The sequence below is a fragment of the Onychomys torridus genome, chromosome 23 (assembly GCF_903995425.1).
Source record: "Onychomys torridus chromosome 23, mOncTor1.1, whole genome shotgun sequence".
Lineage (NCBI taxonomy): Eukaryota > Metazoa > Chordata > Mammalia > Rodentia > Cricetidae > Onychomys > Onychomys torridus.
The window spans coordinates 3,191,498-3,207,906 of NC_050465.1; positions in this window are offsets into that span (position 1 = coordinate 3,191,498).

Sequence of the window (16,409 nt, forward strand, 5' to 3'; positions counted from 1 at the left end):
CCTTTCCTGGAACTCACTTGGTAAACCAAGCCGGCCTCGAACTCACAGAGATCCACCTGGCTCTGCCTCCCAAGTGCTGGGATTAAAGGCGTGTGCCACCACCGCCCGACCAAAGAGGATATTCTAAAGTTTGCTAAACACATGGGGAAATGCTCACCATAACACTAGTCCCAGATTAAAACTTAGCCATTAAAATGATTGAGATTTGAAGTCAGTAGCATCTAGGACCGGCAGGGATCTAGAGCCATTGGAGCACCTGTATGTGTTTTGGGAGGAGAGTTACTGGTGCAACCACTTGGGAAATTGTTTGGTAGGAGTCCCTAAAGCTACACATGCCAATCTGTGATGCAGTAATCCCAACTCAGAAATGATTATCTGAGGAATGAGGGCCTGAATCCACCAAAGACGGGAAGTTTGTCTATAGCAGCCATAGAGAAACAGTCGACCTGAGAGTAATCCATGTGTCTACGGAGTGAGTGGACAACTGGTAGACTATACAGCCATCAGTGAATGAGCCAATGCTTCACACTGTGGCGTGGGCAGCTGCCACACAGTGTGCCGAGGGGAGGAAGGGAGCCGACAGAACCCATACTTGCCCTGAGTGAAGACTCTAATGCTCTCATGCATGGGGAGGGGCAAAGGAACGAACCTATGATACCTCCATCAGGACGCTGGCTACTTCTGACGGGGGAGCTGTCGCCTGGAGGAGAGAAGCGGGGAGGATTGTGGATTCCAGGCGTAGTTACTTCGCCTGTAGCTGGCTAGCTGGTCAGTTCCATCCACAGCCGCATTCCGTGATCGGTGTGCATTCTGGCTGCCTAGCACACGAGTTATGTCCTGAAGAGACATGCACAATTTAACTTCAACAGTGGAGTTTTAAAACTCTGGGATGGAATCTAATTTTTTTTTTTTTTTAATTTTGGAAGAATCTTAGATTTACAGAAGAATTACAAAGCCAGGAACACCACACCCAGTTTCCCTCAAGTTGAAGTCTTATGTAACCGCAGCCTGTTTGTCAAGCTGAGACACTCACGCTAATGTGAGACTAGTTACCAGACTCTGGACTTTATTCTGATTTCACCAGTTTTCCCCTGGACATTATTTTCACTAGTCTAGCATCCAGATTAGGATGCATTCAGCACATTTAGTGATAGGGTTTTCACTATAACACATTTGTGTCTAACTTATGCCACATTGTTGGGGAATGCTGGCCGATCTTGAATACAGTGCTACCTCCTGGTGTGTGTGTGTGTGGTGGGTGTGTGTGTGGTGTGTGTGTGTGTGTGATGTGCACACACATGAGTAACTAGTGCATGTTCATCTCCTAGTCCATGCTTGAGGCTGGCAGCTCAGAACTGTTCAATGTCTGTAGGCAAGTCCCCAGTTAAATGCTTTTTTTTTAAGCCTTGCCTTGGTCATGGTGTCTCTTCCCAGCAACAGAACACTGACTAAGACAGATGGGGTCTGATGACTTCCTCCCAATTGCATAGTCAGTGAAAGGCAGGGCCAGGAGAGCAGCCGGCTTTGCCAACCTTAGAACCACATGCTGACATCTGCCCGAACACCCACAAAGTACAAGTGTTCTCCAGGTTCTGAGCTACAGGGTCCTCTTGGCCTACCTCTGAAGCCCGTGGGCACTGAGCTAGTCCCTTCCTTCATCTCCGCACCTGAGGAAGCAGAGCTAGCAGCTGCTGCTGTGGACCCCGGTCTGCAGACGCACCAGCCCAGATGCCGGGACCCAAGCTACGAAGTCACCATTCCTCACTGACAGCCTAAGAAGGCTGCGACGACACTCTCAGAGCCAAGCAGATCTGGGTGCATGCTGCCGCCCCCATCTCATCGCATCTCACCAGCAGTGAGAACGGGAGGGAAGGATCCAGTGTTCAAACGTGCTGCTCACAGAAGAGGTGGGAGCGCCGGCTGTACTTTTGGCACTGCTTTTCCAAAACGCCATTTTTTGTACTGCTTCTAGAGAGGGTTTTTAAAGCATAGGCGGCAAATGTTTGGAGATTAAAAAGAGGGGGGAAATATCCCACTGACCACGTTTTCTTCTTTCTTTAACCTGATAGCTTCTCCCTTCCTCCCAAACTAGATTGCACTTCCACACGGAACTAGAATTGGGCTTGTCTTCCTTCTCGTGATGTACGGTGAGCGGTGAGCGAGCTCGCCGCCCCGCCCCGCAGCTCTCCTGCAGAAGGGGAGACTCCAACAGACGCAGCACGGATGACTTCACCACCCCCTTTTCTGCTAGACGCTGAGGCCACCCCTCCTATTGGTTATAAATAACACTGGAGAAAACATCTTCGAGGACACATCTTGTTCTTTATTGGGGGATTGTTTCTGTAAATCAACCCCTGTAAAAGGTATTATTGAGTCAGGATAAACATCCAAAAGCTCTCGGAACACATCCACAAAGAGGAACACAACTCCCTGTTTCGAGCTAAAATGTCATGCAGTGACTTTCTAAAACTTCAACTACCCAGAAATGTTGACTCCGTCATTCATTTGGTGTTTGAAGACATAAACTGCAGTCCCTATTTTCTTCCTGGTGGTGGATAATCTAGGTAAAATACCCAAAGTGGATAAACATAGAAAGTTCCAGACTCACAGAGTTCTAAGTGCCCTGGTATTAATAAGTGACTTTGTTTATTTGGCCAGGGCGGGAACAGTTGTCTGGGAGGCCGGGTGACTTGGTAAGTCACATAGGTCCTGGCTTAGCCTGAATCAGGCCTCATCAGCCCAAGCCCACCCTGGCCCCGAAGCTCATGGACCCCAGACACCGGCCACAGCCTCATCTCCTTTCCTTTACACAGGAAGGTTGTGGGTGGGGCAGTCAGGGCCCGTGCCCACGCTCAGTCGGATGCCCGCCCTGGCAGCAGCGGTCTCCTATCCCATGGTGCTTCCTTACAAGGTGCACTTCTTTTCTTCTAGATCTTTCTGGCATGTTCTGAATGTGGTTTTGACCGGAAGCTGATTTGCTGCCTTCTCAGGCCTTTTCTCCTTGAATTCAATCAGACACATATCGCAGACTTACATGTTTTGCAACATGCTGAAGGGAGAATCTAAAAGGGCTGCCATGTACTGGATTTCAAGCCCTTGGCAGTCCATGATCTGATCCTCCTGACTGTCAGTGGCCACTGTTACCAAGGAAGAGTCTAAGACAGAAGGATGAAGCCTCTCACTCATGACCTCACAGGCTTGAGGACAGGCCAGGACGACTCCGGTCTGCCTCTTTCTAACCACGAGGAACAGCACACAGGCTCAGGGAAGGTTAGCCCTTAGGTAAATATCATGGTCCATAAACAAGAAGGCCCCATGAAATCCCAGCATGCTCTAGGAGGTACAGAGTTTATTTCTTAATATGTCTGGAAACGGGTTCTCAAACAGATCTGCTGAAACACGAGTGAGAAGACACACAGGGTTCTGACTGGGTCCTGAAATATAGAGGGAGTTTGGTGGAGGAGAGCAGAAGAGCAAGCTCAGGGAAGGAGGCAAGGGGGAGCTTGGTGTGATAAGCAGGAAGCTGGCACTGTGCCCCAGGACAGAGAAAAACAGACAAGGAGGACTTGGCTGTCAGAAAGACAGGCCCTGTAGACATGTGAGGAGATGGCAGTGGGAAGATGGCCGAGGAAAGGTCCTCTTGAAATAGCCCAGAGGCCATGGTGCGCAGACAGATGGAGGCAAGGCCTGAAGGAAGTGAATCCCAAGGCATTTTAGAACTCATCGGATGTGGGTGGTGGGAAGAGATGGGAATGAGGATGTCACCCTTCGGCTTGGAAGAAGCCGGCTTGGTGCAACAATCTGGGTAGGTGATGCATGCGACAGAACAGGTTTTTACGTGAGGATGGGAGATTTCACATGAGTAGGGTGTAAATGCCTCTGGGATTATCCACAAAGGCAGTAAGGTGTGGGGGTGTGAGCCTTGAGGGAGGTCTAGCCAGGAACACAGATTTTCTGGCTACAGGCAGAGAAGGTGTTTTCTGGCCAGAAGAGCGTGAGACACGAGACGGGGAAGGGAAGGCTTGGTGCGCAGCAGAGGTCTGGAAGGGGATCAGGCTCGGCAGAGGTCTAGAAGTCCCTGGCAACTGTTTGACATGTGGATTGTTCTAGGACTGGGCTGCCTGGTTGAATATTTCTCTGGAGTGGATTCAGGGAGCCTGGCTAGAATATTTCAGGACAGAAATGGCAGAATGGGGCTGTGAGGAAGTCCAGAACCTGGGCCACAGATGGGGTCATCGTGGACACCTAGTGTGAGAGAGACTGAGTGTGTAGATGTGAAGACTGGCAGAGGTTGGGGTGGAAGCAGAGACTCGGGCCAATAGAGATGGAGACTGGCCAGAGGAATGGAGCCAGATTTGGGGGCCATGGTTTTGCTTGCCTGTGTTCCCAGGATTAAAGCTACCCTAGGTATAACTGGCAGAGGATTCAGGACTCAGGCAGAGGAAAGGAAGAGAATAAAATTGGGAAGAGAGACAGTAGTGGTTTCCTAAGTCTTTGAAGTCACAGGGTATAGCAGTCTGAGCTCTGGGGGCTTTAGGAGCATCTAACTGGGAGAGGATTCTGGGAGAATAAAGGCTTTCAACTGAGAGATCTCAGAGTCCAGCACCACAGTCCTGCTTACCTAACTCCAGGTCTACCATACACACTGCCCTCCTGAGATCATCGGCTGGGAGCTGGGAGCCCCAGGCTGCAGCTACATTGCAGGCTGGTTAATCTCTCTGCGTCTCACTTTCTGGAGCATGAAGATGGAGGTTATATCTGTTTTGAGGAGTATCTATGGTAGCCTGCATGAGGTAACTCAGACACAAATTTTAGTGCAGTGTCCGCACCTAGAGGTGAGCTATTGCTACCGCGCAGGTGTTGTTTTGGGGTGAATTGTGGTGACTCCCAAAGTGACTGTCTGTGGAGGCGAGGTGTGTAAGGGGCAACTGAGGTCAAATGAAGCCATGAAGGTGGGGTCCTAACCTGATAGGGTTGGAAGGTTGGAAGAAAATGATGGAAGCCGTGTGAAGATGGCATGAAGGCAGCCATCTGCTGGTTAGGAAGACAGCCCTCACCAAAACCAGCCATGCCAGCACCTCGACTGTGGATATCCACCCTCTAGAATGACAAGAAATAAATGCCTATTGTTGAGTTGTTGAAGTCCCCATGCATGACATCTTGTCATGAGCCTGAGCTGACAGAGATGAGTACCCACAGCATTGTCAATGTGGTGTCGAGGGGATGAGGAAGAGCATGCGACATGGGAGGTGCTTTCGAAGTGTGGCATATTGTGGAGGCTCGGGGCTGGGGGAAAGAAGATGGACAGCATTTGGCAGGTGTCAGAAAAGGTTTATGGTCCAGGATGAGGCGGTGGCTGGCGCAACCACAGTGGAGAGCCATTTCAGAAATGTTTTTTGAGAAGTTTGGGGGGTGCTAATCAACTAGCCATGGTGTAACCCCAGAGGCTCAAAGTCTGCTGAGGGTGGTGCAGGTGGCATGGGAGGAAGGCAGGCTGGAGAGAAGATTCTGGAACCCACCACAGTGAGGGGTTTTGGCAGATCGGTTAAGATAGCTGCTGGCTGAGGAAGCAGCGTGGAAGAGGTAAGAAGTCTGAAGCTGGAAGCAGCTGATACGCAGTCACCATGGAAAGCGGTAGCTGTTGGCAGAAAAGCAGTTAGGAAGTGCGGCGACCGCCCCTGCCAGGGAGGCTGTCGTGATTCACACTTGGGCAGTGCTGGAGGCCGGGACAGAGGTTGGAGGAGGTGCAGCCTGGCATGGGTGCCTGGTGCAGTGAGTAGCCTGGCAATCGTACTGGGCTGACCCCCTGGGTCTGTCCCTGGGGTGGGAGAAAGGATGTCTTTCTTAGCACCCTGAGACTCTTCAGAGCACTTTTCTGGGATGGTATTCTGAATCTTTTTCCGGGTCTCTTTTCATTTAGTACTGTATTATTAGTATAATCCCTTGTCCCTAAGAGTCCTGACATGAGCTCAAGTCTCTATTGTGGATACTTTCTTACTCAATTCTTCCCAAAGTTGATCCCACCCAGATCTCCTTGTCACAGTCTGGTTTTCCGTCACCCTCAGGGAGCTGCTCATAGCCACGCTTCCCATTTCCAAGCATGTTGTGGAGCACAGTTGCGGATGATATGGGCCCTTAGTCCTCTTGGGAAACTGTTTCCATTCCTGTTGGCGGCTTTATTGGAAAAGTGACCTGCTGGTCTGGAAGGACAGCTGACCACTATTCAGGCATGGAGGACAGAGTTCACGGCGCCCCCTGGTGGTAAGAGCTGCAAGGCTCAGACCTTAACCTAGGATTTTGGAAGCTGAGGGTATAAATTGTGGATTCGTAGGTCTCAGTCTTCTTCCAAAGCAGGGTTGTTAGCCAGTGGTGACATTTGCTGATGCTGGCTGCCCACTGGAACACACCTGAACCTTGCTCACCAAGGCCATGCCCTCCAGGCACTGATCATCTGGACCACATAGGATACCTGTCTCATCCTGAACAATCCCTGGCCAGCCATGCTTCAGAACCTCTCACCCTTCAGTAGGAATATCTTCCCCACTTTACTGAGATAGAATGTGACATTTGGATGGGCTAAATGTTACAAAGCTGTGCTTCAGACTCTGGCCCTGCTCCTGTGTACACTTCCGGGTCTGACTTGTATTGCTACCATAGACTTTTGGGAGGTACAGAGGGAATATAGGATAAACTGAGACCCCATCACCTCATTCTCAAGGCAAGTCAGTTCCAAGAAGCCAGCCAAGTGTTCTAAGACCAGTTGCAATGAACTCTGCAAGCTTGAAGGAAATCCATGTGTGCCGAGGCCTGTGGAGACTGGCAAAGAGCACCCTGAGGATGTGGTCCAGGAGAAGAATTGGAAATGGAACTGGGAAGGGAGATAGGCTAGCAGAGCATGCCCTGACTGAGGCAACTTAGAAGCAATGTTGGGAGGGACAGAAAGAAGACTAAATGGAGAGAGAGATGAACTGTGGGATATATTTCTGTATGCTGTGAATATATGTTGCTCTCATTGGTTGATAAATAAAGCTATTTGGCCAATGGTGAGATAGAATAAGTTTAGGTGGTATATCCAAACTGAAGACGGAGATGAAGAAGGGTGAAGTCATGGTAGATGCTGTGAGTCCCCCAAGAAGCAAGATGTGAAAGAACTGGTAAGCCATGGGCCACATGGCAACACATAGATGCACAGAAATGGGTTAATTTACATATAAGAGCTAGCTAGTAATAAGCCTGAGCCATCAGCCAAGCATTTATAATCAATATAAGCCTCTGAATGATTATTTAAAAGCAACTGAGAGGGGTTAGGGATTTAGCTCAGTGGTAAAGTGCTTGCCTAGCAAGCGCAAGGCCCTGGGTTCAGTCCTCAGCTCTGGGGGAAAAAAAGACAAAATAATAAAAGTGGCTGAGGAACGGGGCAGACAGAAAAAAGCCTCTGGTTACAGAGATGGGGTAAAGGAAGTGGAGAGACAGGAATGCCATCCTCATCGTGCGTTTCCTTGGTCTTTGGCTTGGAAGAAGTTAATGCATCTCCATGATGCAAGTGAAGCTCCGTGGACCTAGAAGGCTGATGCATGTGATAGCAGTGTGATGTGTTGTGATGGTCACAATGCACAGAACAAATCAGGTCCAGGAGAAAATGATGTCATCAAGATGCTGGCTAGTGTACTACAGTAAAAACCTTTTTAAAAGCAGGAGTGCAACATAAAATAATGGTTAAAAAAAGTACAGTGTGGTAAATACTAAGCCATTAACACAGCTGTTTATTATCATTGCAAAACATTCTTATCATTATAAAAATTCTGTTACATAACTATAATTCCAGCACTTAGGAAGCTGGTTGAGCCAGAAGGACCTCATTCTTGAGGCCAGCCTGGGCTACATAGCAAGATTTTTGTCTAAAAAAATAAATAAATAAACAAATGTGTTGTCCTGTATGTGACTGTATTTCTCTGCTTTTACTCAATCCACTGTGCAGGGAGTTTGTTGCCACTGGCCTCACCCCAGACGAGTGAGTGATGCACCACCCTGTGCCATCAGAATGCCCAGGGCATCACTGGCAATAAGAAGTTTTCAGCTCAGTTATTGTGTTAGAAGACCCTGATGGGGTGTCACTGGTGATATTGTCACATATATATATAGTCATACACCATAGAAGGGTATTTGAGCAGCTGAAGAATTGTGGAGAATTCAGCATCAGTTGCTTGTGGAGGAAAACTACTCACTTTTGCAAATATTGAATGTGAATGAAGCTTCCCTGCTCTGGGACAGATGTGTGAAAGGACTTTTCATCCTGAGGAGGCCAAGTCAATGCCAAGTCTAGAGATTTTTACAGACAGGACAGATGAATTGCTTAGGGGCAACATGGCAAGCTACCTGTTGACTTCTCTGAATCCTGGCCAAATGAGTGCCTCTGAGTCTCTCAGTATATTAAACATGCATACACTGCCAGTGCCCTCCGGGAGTGTAAGGAGTCCCAAGTGACTCAGAGCCTCTGCCAACATGCCTCTTGACTTGGCAAGCCAGAGAGGTGGAGAAGTACTGGATGGTAAACACCACACCTTTCTGGGTTTGTTTATTATTGGTAAACATTCCTTCTTTTACTGGAGAATCTCAACCTATTATCAAAGTGGTGGTCCGCCCTTGGTTGTTTGTGGTCTGTTGGTCGTGGTTTGAATAGGAAACGTACGCCACAGGTTCACGTGGTCCCCTGTTGGGAGCTATTTTGACAGATTGTAGAAATCGATGTGGGAGAGGAGGGGCCAGTGGATTACAGATCAGCCCCTTTCTTGGTAAACTCTCTGCCTCTTTGTCCACCATCATGTAGCAAACATTAAATATCCTCATCCCTGCCTTCTCCACCATGACATACTGTACACTTTCTAACTACCTACCTACCTACCTAACTAACTAACTAACTAACTAACTAACTAACCCCTTCTAATAAACCCCCATCCTTCAAGTGTTCACATCAGGCATTCATCACAATGGTAAGATGGACTTCTTTGATCCAGCCATGGACCAGCTTTAAAGTCCTACCCCCAAGCAGGAACTCAGGCCATGCTATTGCTCCAATTGAGGACAATGCTGGCAAGACTCTAACGGAATTCTAGGCTTACAACATCTATGATCACATCAAGTACCTTGCTGGGGTTGGAAGTGATGTCACCAAGGAGTGTATGAATGACATCTAGAAGCCACTTGAGAGCATCATCCATGACTTCAAAAGAGTTTATCAAGATGAAAAGGTTGCAAAACTCAGCAGGGCGGTTTTACTTGTAGCAGGATGTGGACAAGTTTGGCTCTGAAGAGCTCCTGCAAGTGTTTCTGATCAGACAACCAAAGAAGGAGCCTGCTCCACAGCCAAAGGGGAGGGGGCAAGAAGGAAGGAACTACAAGAAAAAAAAAAAAGAGCCAGGCGGTGGTGGCACACACTTTTAGTCCCAGCACTTGTGAGGCAGAGGCTGGCAGATCTCTGTGAGTTTGAGGTCAGCCTGGTCTACAAAGCAAATCCAGGACAGCCAGGACTACACAGAGAAACCCTGTCTCAAAAAAACAAAAAGAAAAAAGAACCATAAGGAATCCACAGTGAAGGGCTTAGCAGAGTTCTCTAAAACCCAACAGTGCAAAGTTGGCACTCGTGGCAGGAATGTCTGTGGTGCCCTATCTGCCAGCAAGCGAATCTGCCTTGAGGGCAGGCAGAAAATGCAGGCAAGCACCGAGAATGTGGTTCTGGAAAGAGTGGCCCTGCTCGCAGGTCCTCTGGAGGATAACACCCTTGTCATTGAGGCAGCAGCTCCAGGCTGTCCCTGCCCTGAAGAACTGACATGGGAACAGATTGATAACAGCAGTATTGATGATACTAACCCTACAGAGTCCTAAACTAATTCATGCTTGATTTCCTTGAAAGAAAAAAAATTAAGCAAAAACCACAACTTCCAAAATAAAAACATAGAGTAATTTTGTATTGTCTTAAAATGTGTTTGTTTTAAGTGGTGTTGTTACGAAATCAAAAAGGTTTTAAAATCCAGTTTAGACATACATTTGATAATGCTAAAATAAAAAGCAAAAGAGGGCATTGTTGGGTGGCAGACAGGAAGAGGGAAGACCTGATTTTTAAAGTGGAGTCTCTCTGGCTATGGTGGCTCAAGCCTGGAATCCCAGCCTTCAGGAAGCTGAGGCTGGAGGATAGCCACAAGTGTAAGGCCTGCCTGGGCTACTCAGTGTAACTTTGTTTCCCAAAACCAACCAACCAAGCAAACAAACAAACAAATAAAATAGTCTCCCTACCCCCATTCCTAATACTGTAACATCTACACATGTTTTTAAAACAATATCTCACTTGGGAGACTGATGCAGGAAGACAGGTGTGCGTTCAAGGCCAGCCTGGGCACACAGTGAGTTCCAGACCAGTCTGAGCTACATGTAACGACCCTGTCTCAATAAACAAACAAAAGAAAACATGATGAGGGTTTTACCCCCCTCACTACATTAAAACAAAAAATGTCACTCAGCTCCTACTCAAGGACATGATAGCTCTCCAGACCTGAGCTATGCCTGCCTCCCTTCCAAAATCCTAGGTAAACCCCCACTTAATAGACAGTTCATCTGCGCATGTGCTCTACTAAAAAACACACATACCTAGATCTTCCTCCATAAGAGTCCTTGAAATCGTCATATCCTAGACTGTCACATCCTAGAACTTTCCTCTGTGCCCTCCAAACTGTCAGGACCCTTTCAAATGCTTGGGCTCTTGCTTTGCATAGCTGAGGAATCACACACATGCACCTCGGCCTAGTCTCCCTCTGGGAGACACAGAAAGTGTCCCACCTTTTGTCCTACTGAGAAGTGTCTCACAGAAATCCTGGAAGGGGTGCTGACTATAAAGTAGGGCAGACAGGAAGCTTTTAAGCCTCATGAGGGATCATGGGAGACATGTAGGAAGAGGCTCCTAAATAGTCAGTAGATGTTCCAGGGAAAGGGAGGTGGGATTTGGCAGCTGCCCATTCAAATGTACTCCTCATACCTCACATAAGCCAGCTTCATAGTCTCCTGCTTAAAGGGGGTGGGTGCTGTTCCAGTCAATCATGAGATGGGAAAGGAAGATGCCAGCAGTGGAACCTGGAAGGACAGAGATGATGGGTACCCATCACCAGAGCCTACTGGTCTTCAAGACCTCTGAGCCCCATCCAGCAAGTGTGATTCAAGAAAAGGAGCCAAAGTCCAGGCCACGGGGACAGGGTTGTGGTAAGTGGTCTGCACTGGCCAGCATACACATACACGGAGAGGGGTTGTGTCTATGATCTAGTTGAAGAAGCCATTGATGATGTCCAAGTGTGTGTGAAAAAGTGTAGGTAGCAGAGAGGCCAGCTGTGCCACTGGGACCTGGGATGAGAAGTCCATTATCGGTGAAGCGCTCCAGATGACAGCCTGTGGTGGCTCATCTCCACTGTCAACTTGGTTGGACGTGGAATCGCCTGGGAAACACAGCCCTGAGCATGGCTGTGAGAGGGTTTCCAGAGACTCCGAAATGAGAACAGAAGACTGACCTGAATGTGTGATACTGTGCCTCCTGCCAGGCCCTCTATAGTAGCTCCCTCTTTGCTGGGACAAACACCTGGCAAAACCGACTTAAAGACAGACAGAAGGATGGGTTTATTTCTGCTCATATAGGAGGGATACAGTCCAGCATGGCCAGGGAGGCATGGCATAAAGTGCAGCTTCAGCTGTGTCGGCATGACTATGAAACTGGTCAGTGGTGTCCACAGGGAGCACAGAGATGCCTACTGGTCTCCACTTGTTTTCTCCTTTTCATTCTGTCCTGGACCATAGACCATGGAATGATGCTGCCTGTATACAGAGTGAGTCTTCCCTACTGTGGTGGTTTAAACAAGAATAATCCCCATAGGCTCATATGTTTGAGTGCTTGGACTCAAATTGGTGGAACTGTTTGAGAAGGATTAGGAAGTGTGTCCTTGCTGAAGGATGTGTGTCACTAGAGTTGAGTTTTGAGGTTTCAAAAACATACATCAGGCTCAGTCTCTCTCTCTCTCTCTCTCTCTCTCTCTCTCTCTCTCTCTCTCTCTCTTCGTGTGTGTGTGTGTGTGTGTGTGTGTGTGTGTGTGTGTGTGTGTGTATGCCTACTCTGGTACTGCTCCAGCAACATGCCTACCTGCTGCTGTGCTCCTCGTCATCATGATCATGGATTAACTCTCTGAAGCTGTGAGCAAGTTCTCAACTAAATGCTTTCTTCTATAAGTTATCATGGTGTTTCATCACAGCAAAGGAGCAGCAACTAGGACACCTCTTCAGTTAGATCTCTCTGGAATCTCATCCTCACATCTCAAACTCCCAGAGTTTGTTTCCTGAAAGTGTTCACAATCCCGTCAAGTTGACAATGGACATCAACCATCAGACCTTCCCTGCTATATGGACGTATGCCCTCAAGCCTTGAGACAGAGCAAGCAGGGTGATGGCCCAGATGAATAGCAAGCTACTCTATCTAGGTTTGTGTAAGGACACTTCATGATGTTCATGGTAGCCAGACTATATCTTTCTTAGAATATATTGCAATCAGTGCATTACTGGAGCAACATGTAGTATACATGGATCTAATTGTTTTTCCCAAGTGCTGGTAATTGAATTTGAGCCTCATATGTGTCTATTATTAGATCAGTGGTTCTCAACCTGTGGATTGTGACCCCTTTGGGGTCCAGTGACCCTTTCACAGGGGTTGCATCTCAGTTATTCTGCATGCATATCAGATATTTACATGGTGATTCACAATAGTAGCAAAATTACAGTTATGAAGTAGCAACGAAATAATGTGTCTGGGGGTCACCCCAACATGAGGAAGTGTATTAAAAGGTTGAGAACCTTTTAATGATGATTAGATGATTAGATGGATAGATGATTGAAGGGTAGATGGGCAGACAGACAGATACTGATTCTCCAGTAACTTAGGAGACAAGCCAGTCCACGTCTGTCAGGCAAGAGTGGATGCTGCAGGTGAACAAGAAGACAATCTGTGGGCAAGCGCCCTCTCTAAAGAAAGTCGGTCTTTCTTTTAAAGCCTTCAAGCCTTTGCGTGAAGCCAACCCATCACAGGGAGGATAATCTGCTTTACTCAGAAGCTACTGATTTCAATGCTAATCTCTTCTCTAAAGGTGCCTTCACAGGGACATCCAGAGTAATACTCGACCAAATCTCTGAATACTGCTGCTAGTCAAGTTGGTTGATAAAACTATCATTATGACCTTCTTTGCACTTGGTAATGTAGTCAGTGCCCATGTTCCCTGCCCAGTAGTGGCTCCAGCTAGTAAGTGACATGCACTTGTCTTCCCAGGCTGGAGTAGCAAGGGAGCCCAGAAGAACATAAAGGGGTTTGATGAACACAGGGGAGGAAGGAACATATGAATGATCCATACTATCCATACAACTGGGACTTCATGGTTCTCTGGTTTCTCCATCCATCAAATATCTATCTGTCCAATAGATGTATTGATAAATATGTAGATTCATATTTAGGTGAGAATATAGCTCACTGGTAGAATGCTTACCTAGTATGTGTGAGGCCCAAAGTTCAATTCCAGAACTGAATAAAACAATAAAACCTATATATATTACATGTTGATGCAGTAATGCATTGCTTAATGACAGTAGTCCCTTCTCAGCCCCTAGAGTCCATTCTATCCCAGTGGAAGGATCCCTGGGCCAGTCAGTTAATAGTGTCCCCATTGTACCTCTCTTTTAGCTTTTTCCAATGAAGAGATGCAGCCTGCTCTTGTACTCTGCCCTTCAGACAGAATTTGTGATGTCTGGCACCAGCCTGGGGAGCTGCCTCTTCTAACACAGCTCTCTCTGTTCCTCCAAGAGCTCTAGAGAGGGCCCAGTGCCCAAGGCAGAGGACTGCCAGACCACCCTGTTGCTGTCACTAGCTTGACTTCCCAGAAAATGTCCAGTCCTCCCTCCAGTGGCCAGACACTGGCCATAGCTGGCAGGGGCACCCTAGCTAGGCTTGCGACCATGTGAGTCTTAATCTTACTTCTCTCCCTTAGATATTATCCAAACCTCTGCTCCATATGAGAGATTAACAAATTGCCCAAAAAGAGCATAGAGCTTATACCAATAAAGTCATATGTGCCTTCCAGAAATAGCCTGGGAGACAGGTCATTCCTGTGTGACCTTAAGTACCAAGTGGAGCAGAGGTTGTGTGTTGTAGAATATTAGTTAAAGATGTGTTACATTTGTTTATGCTGTGGAACATTTATTTAATGGTGCAAAGATGTGTTGCATTCTTTTATGTTGCATTTGTTTAACTCTGTGAAGTTGTGTTACTTTGCCTGTCAAAAATATCTGATTGGTCTAATAAAGAGCTGAATGGCCAATAGCGAGGCAGTAGAAAGGATAGGCTGGGTTGGCAGGCAGAGAGAATAAATAGGAGGAGAAATCTGGGAGGCAAGATCAAGGAGTGAGAAAAGGAGGAGAGGAGGACATCAGGGGCCAGCCATTTGGCTACACAACCAGGCAATGGGGTAAGAAGTAAAGAAAGGTATACATAAATAGAGAAAGGTAAAAATCCAGAGGCAAAAGGTAGATAGGTTAATTTAAGTTAAGAAAAGCTGGCTAGAAATAAGCTAAGCTTAGGCTGGGCATTCATAAAAAATAATAAGCCTCCATGTCTTTATTTGGGAGCTGGGTGATGGGCCCCCAAACAGCTCTGGGATGCCACTAGGCCTGTGAGAGAAAGGAATGGTCTGAGCTTCATTTGCACAAGAAAGAAGGCTATACATTTACACATCTGCTTGTCTCCTAGGCCTAGGAGTGTCTTTGTAGGGGTGTTACCTAGTTCAGATCAGCAGTAGGTCTGAGAGGCTTAAACTGTTTGTTGTTATGGCCTAGGAGTATATGAGCACACATGAAATTAATAGCTGATATATTAAAAGCCAAATAACATCAAATATTCCTTGATATTTGACTTCTCCTCTAGAAGGATTCCTTGATCCTTCAGGTTCTAACTTTATCATATGCAGCTGAATCTCTATTTCATATTCTTGCAGTCTGCAGCGGAAAAGAGTAAAAACAAACAACTATAGTAGTGTCAGATGCCCTTTAACCTCTGTGCCCCTGCCAACATGATCCAGACAGTCATTCATCCCTTCTGGAGGCTCCCAACCAGGGGTCAGGCAGCTTTCTCCTCCAATAGCAGCTGGGAATTTGGTTACACAATGCTCACAGATGCCTCCAGTCAGCATCTCCCCTGCCTCCCATCCCTGCTGCATTGCTGCATGCCCTGGGTTGATGTGATGTCATGCCAGGTATGCAGCAAACATTTCTGGCAAATGGGGCTGCTCTCCCACATAGAAGGCTGGGCTGTAGTCATCTTTGAAAAAGATCACCCTATAGGAGTGGAACAATTATAACCTAAGATACCAAGAGAACATGACTTGATGACATGTTGTCCTCCATTCATGTTATAAAATTCAGAACAGTAAATTCAACATTACAGGGAAACAAAATCCCAGCACCCAGGAAGTGGGGGACAGGAGGCTAAGAATTTGAGGTCAGCCTGGAACACATAACAAGCCTGTCCTGTAAAAAGGTACATGAATTATCATCATTTTCTCGCATGTTCTAGGTAAGCTGGGCATTGAGGTCATGAATAAAACAACAGTACAATGTCAGTAGGAATCATTGGAAGCCATATTCCAGGGTGGCCTGTGTGAACAAACCGGCAATGTTCATTAACCACAGAAAGGCACGGTGCTAGGGAAATTAGGAAGCTCTGTGGTCTCAGATTCTGCAGAGCTGTGGCACTGTGAACAAAGCAGCTGCTGCTCTTAGTGTTCAGTGGAAACATGGAATCAGCCAGGACAGGCTGCCAGACTCCAGGACACCAGGGCTGGCTCCCGGCCATTGGGGCAGTAAAACAGGGAAGCATGAGGACGCTTTGTGTGTGCACACTAGACTTTGAACATTGGTTATTTCTTTCCTCTCTAACCGTTATTTCTAGTCTACACCGACTCCTTGTTTTATCCCAGGTGGTTCTGTGGACTTTGTGGCATCATTTAATTGAATTCTTGATGTAGACAAAAGCCTATGAAAACATAACCTCTACTCAGGCTCTACCCACCATCAGGGCAATGTTGATCCTGTGTTGGGGTTTTCTCAAAGTAGAGATATGTGTAGTCATATGTGTAGTCATATGTGTAGAGGAGGAAGTGAAGAAGGGATGGGCCTTGAAAATCAGGGAAGCGTGAATGTGGCATGTATGTGTTACATATGTAGTAGGCAATTTTTTTTTTTTTTGAGACAGAATTTCTCTGTGTAGCTTTGTCTGTCCTTGAAACTTGCTTTGTAGACTAGGCTAGCCTTGAACTCAGAGATCCACCTACCTCTGCCTCCCGAGT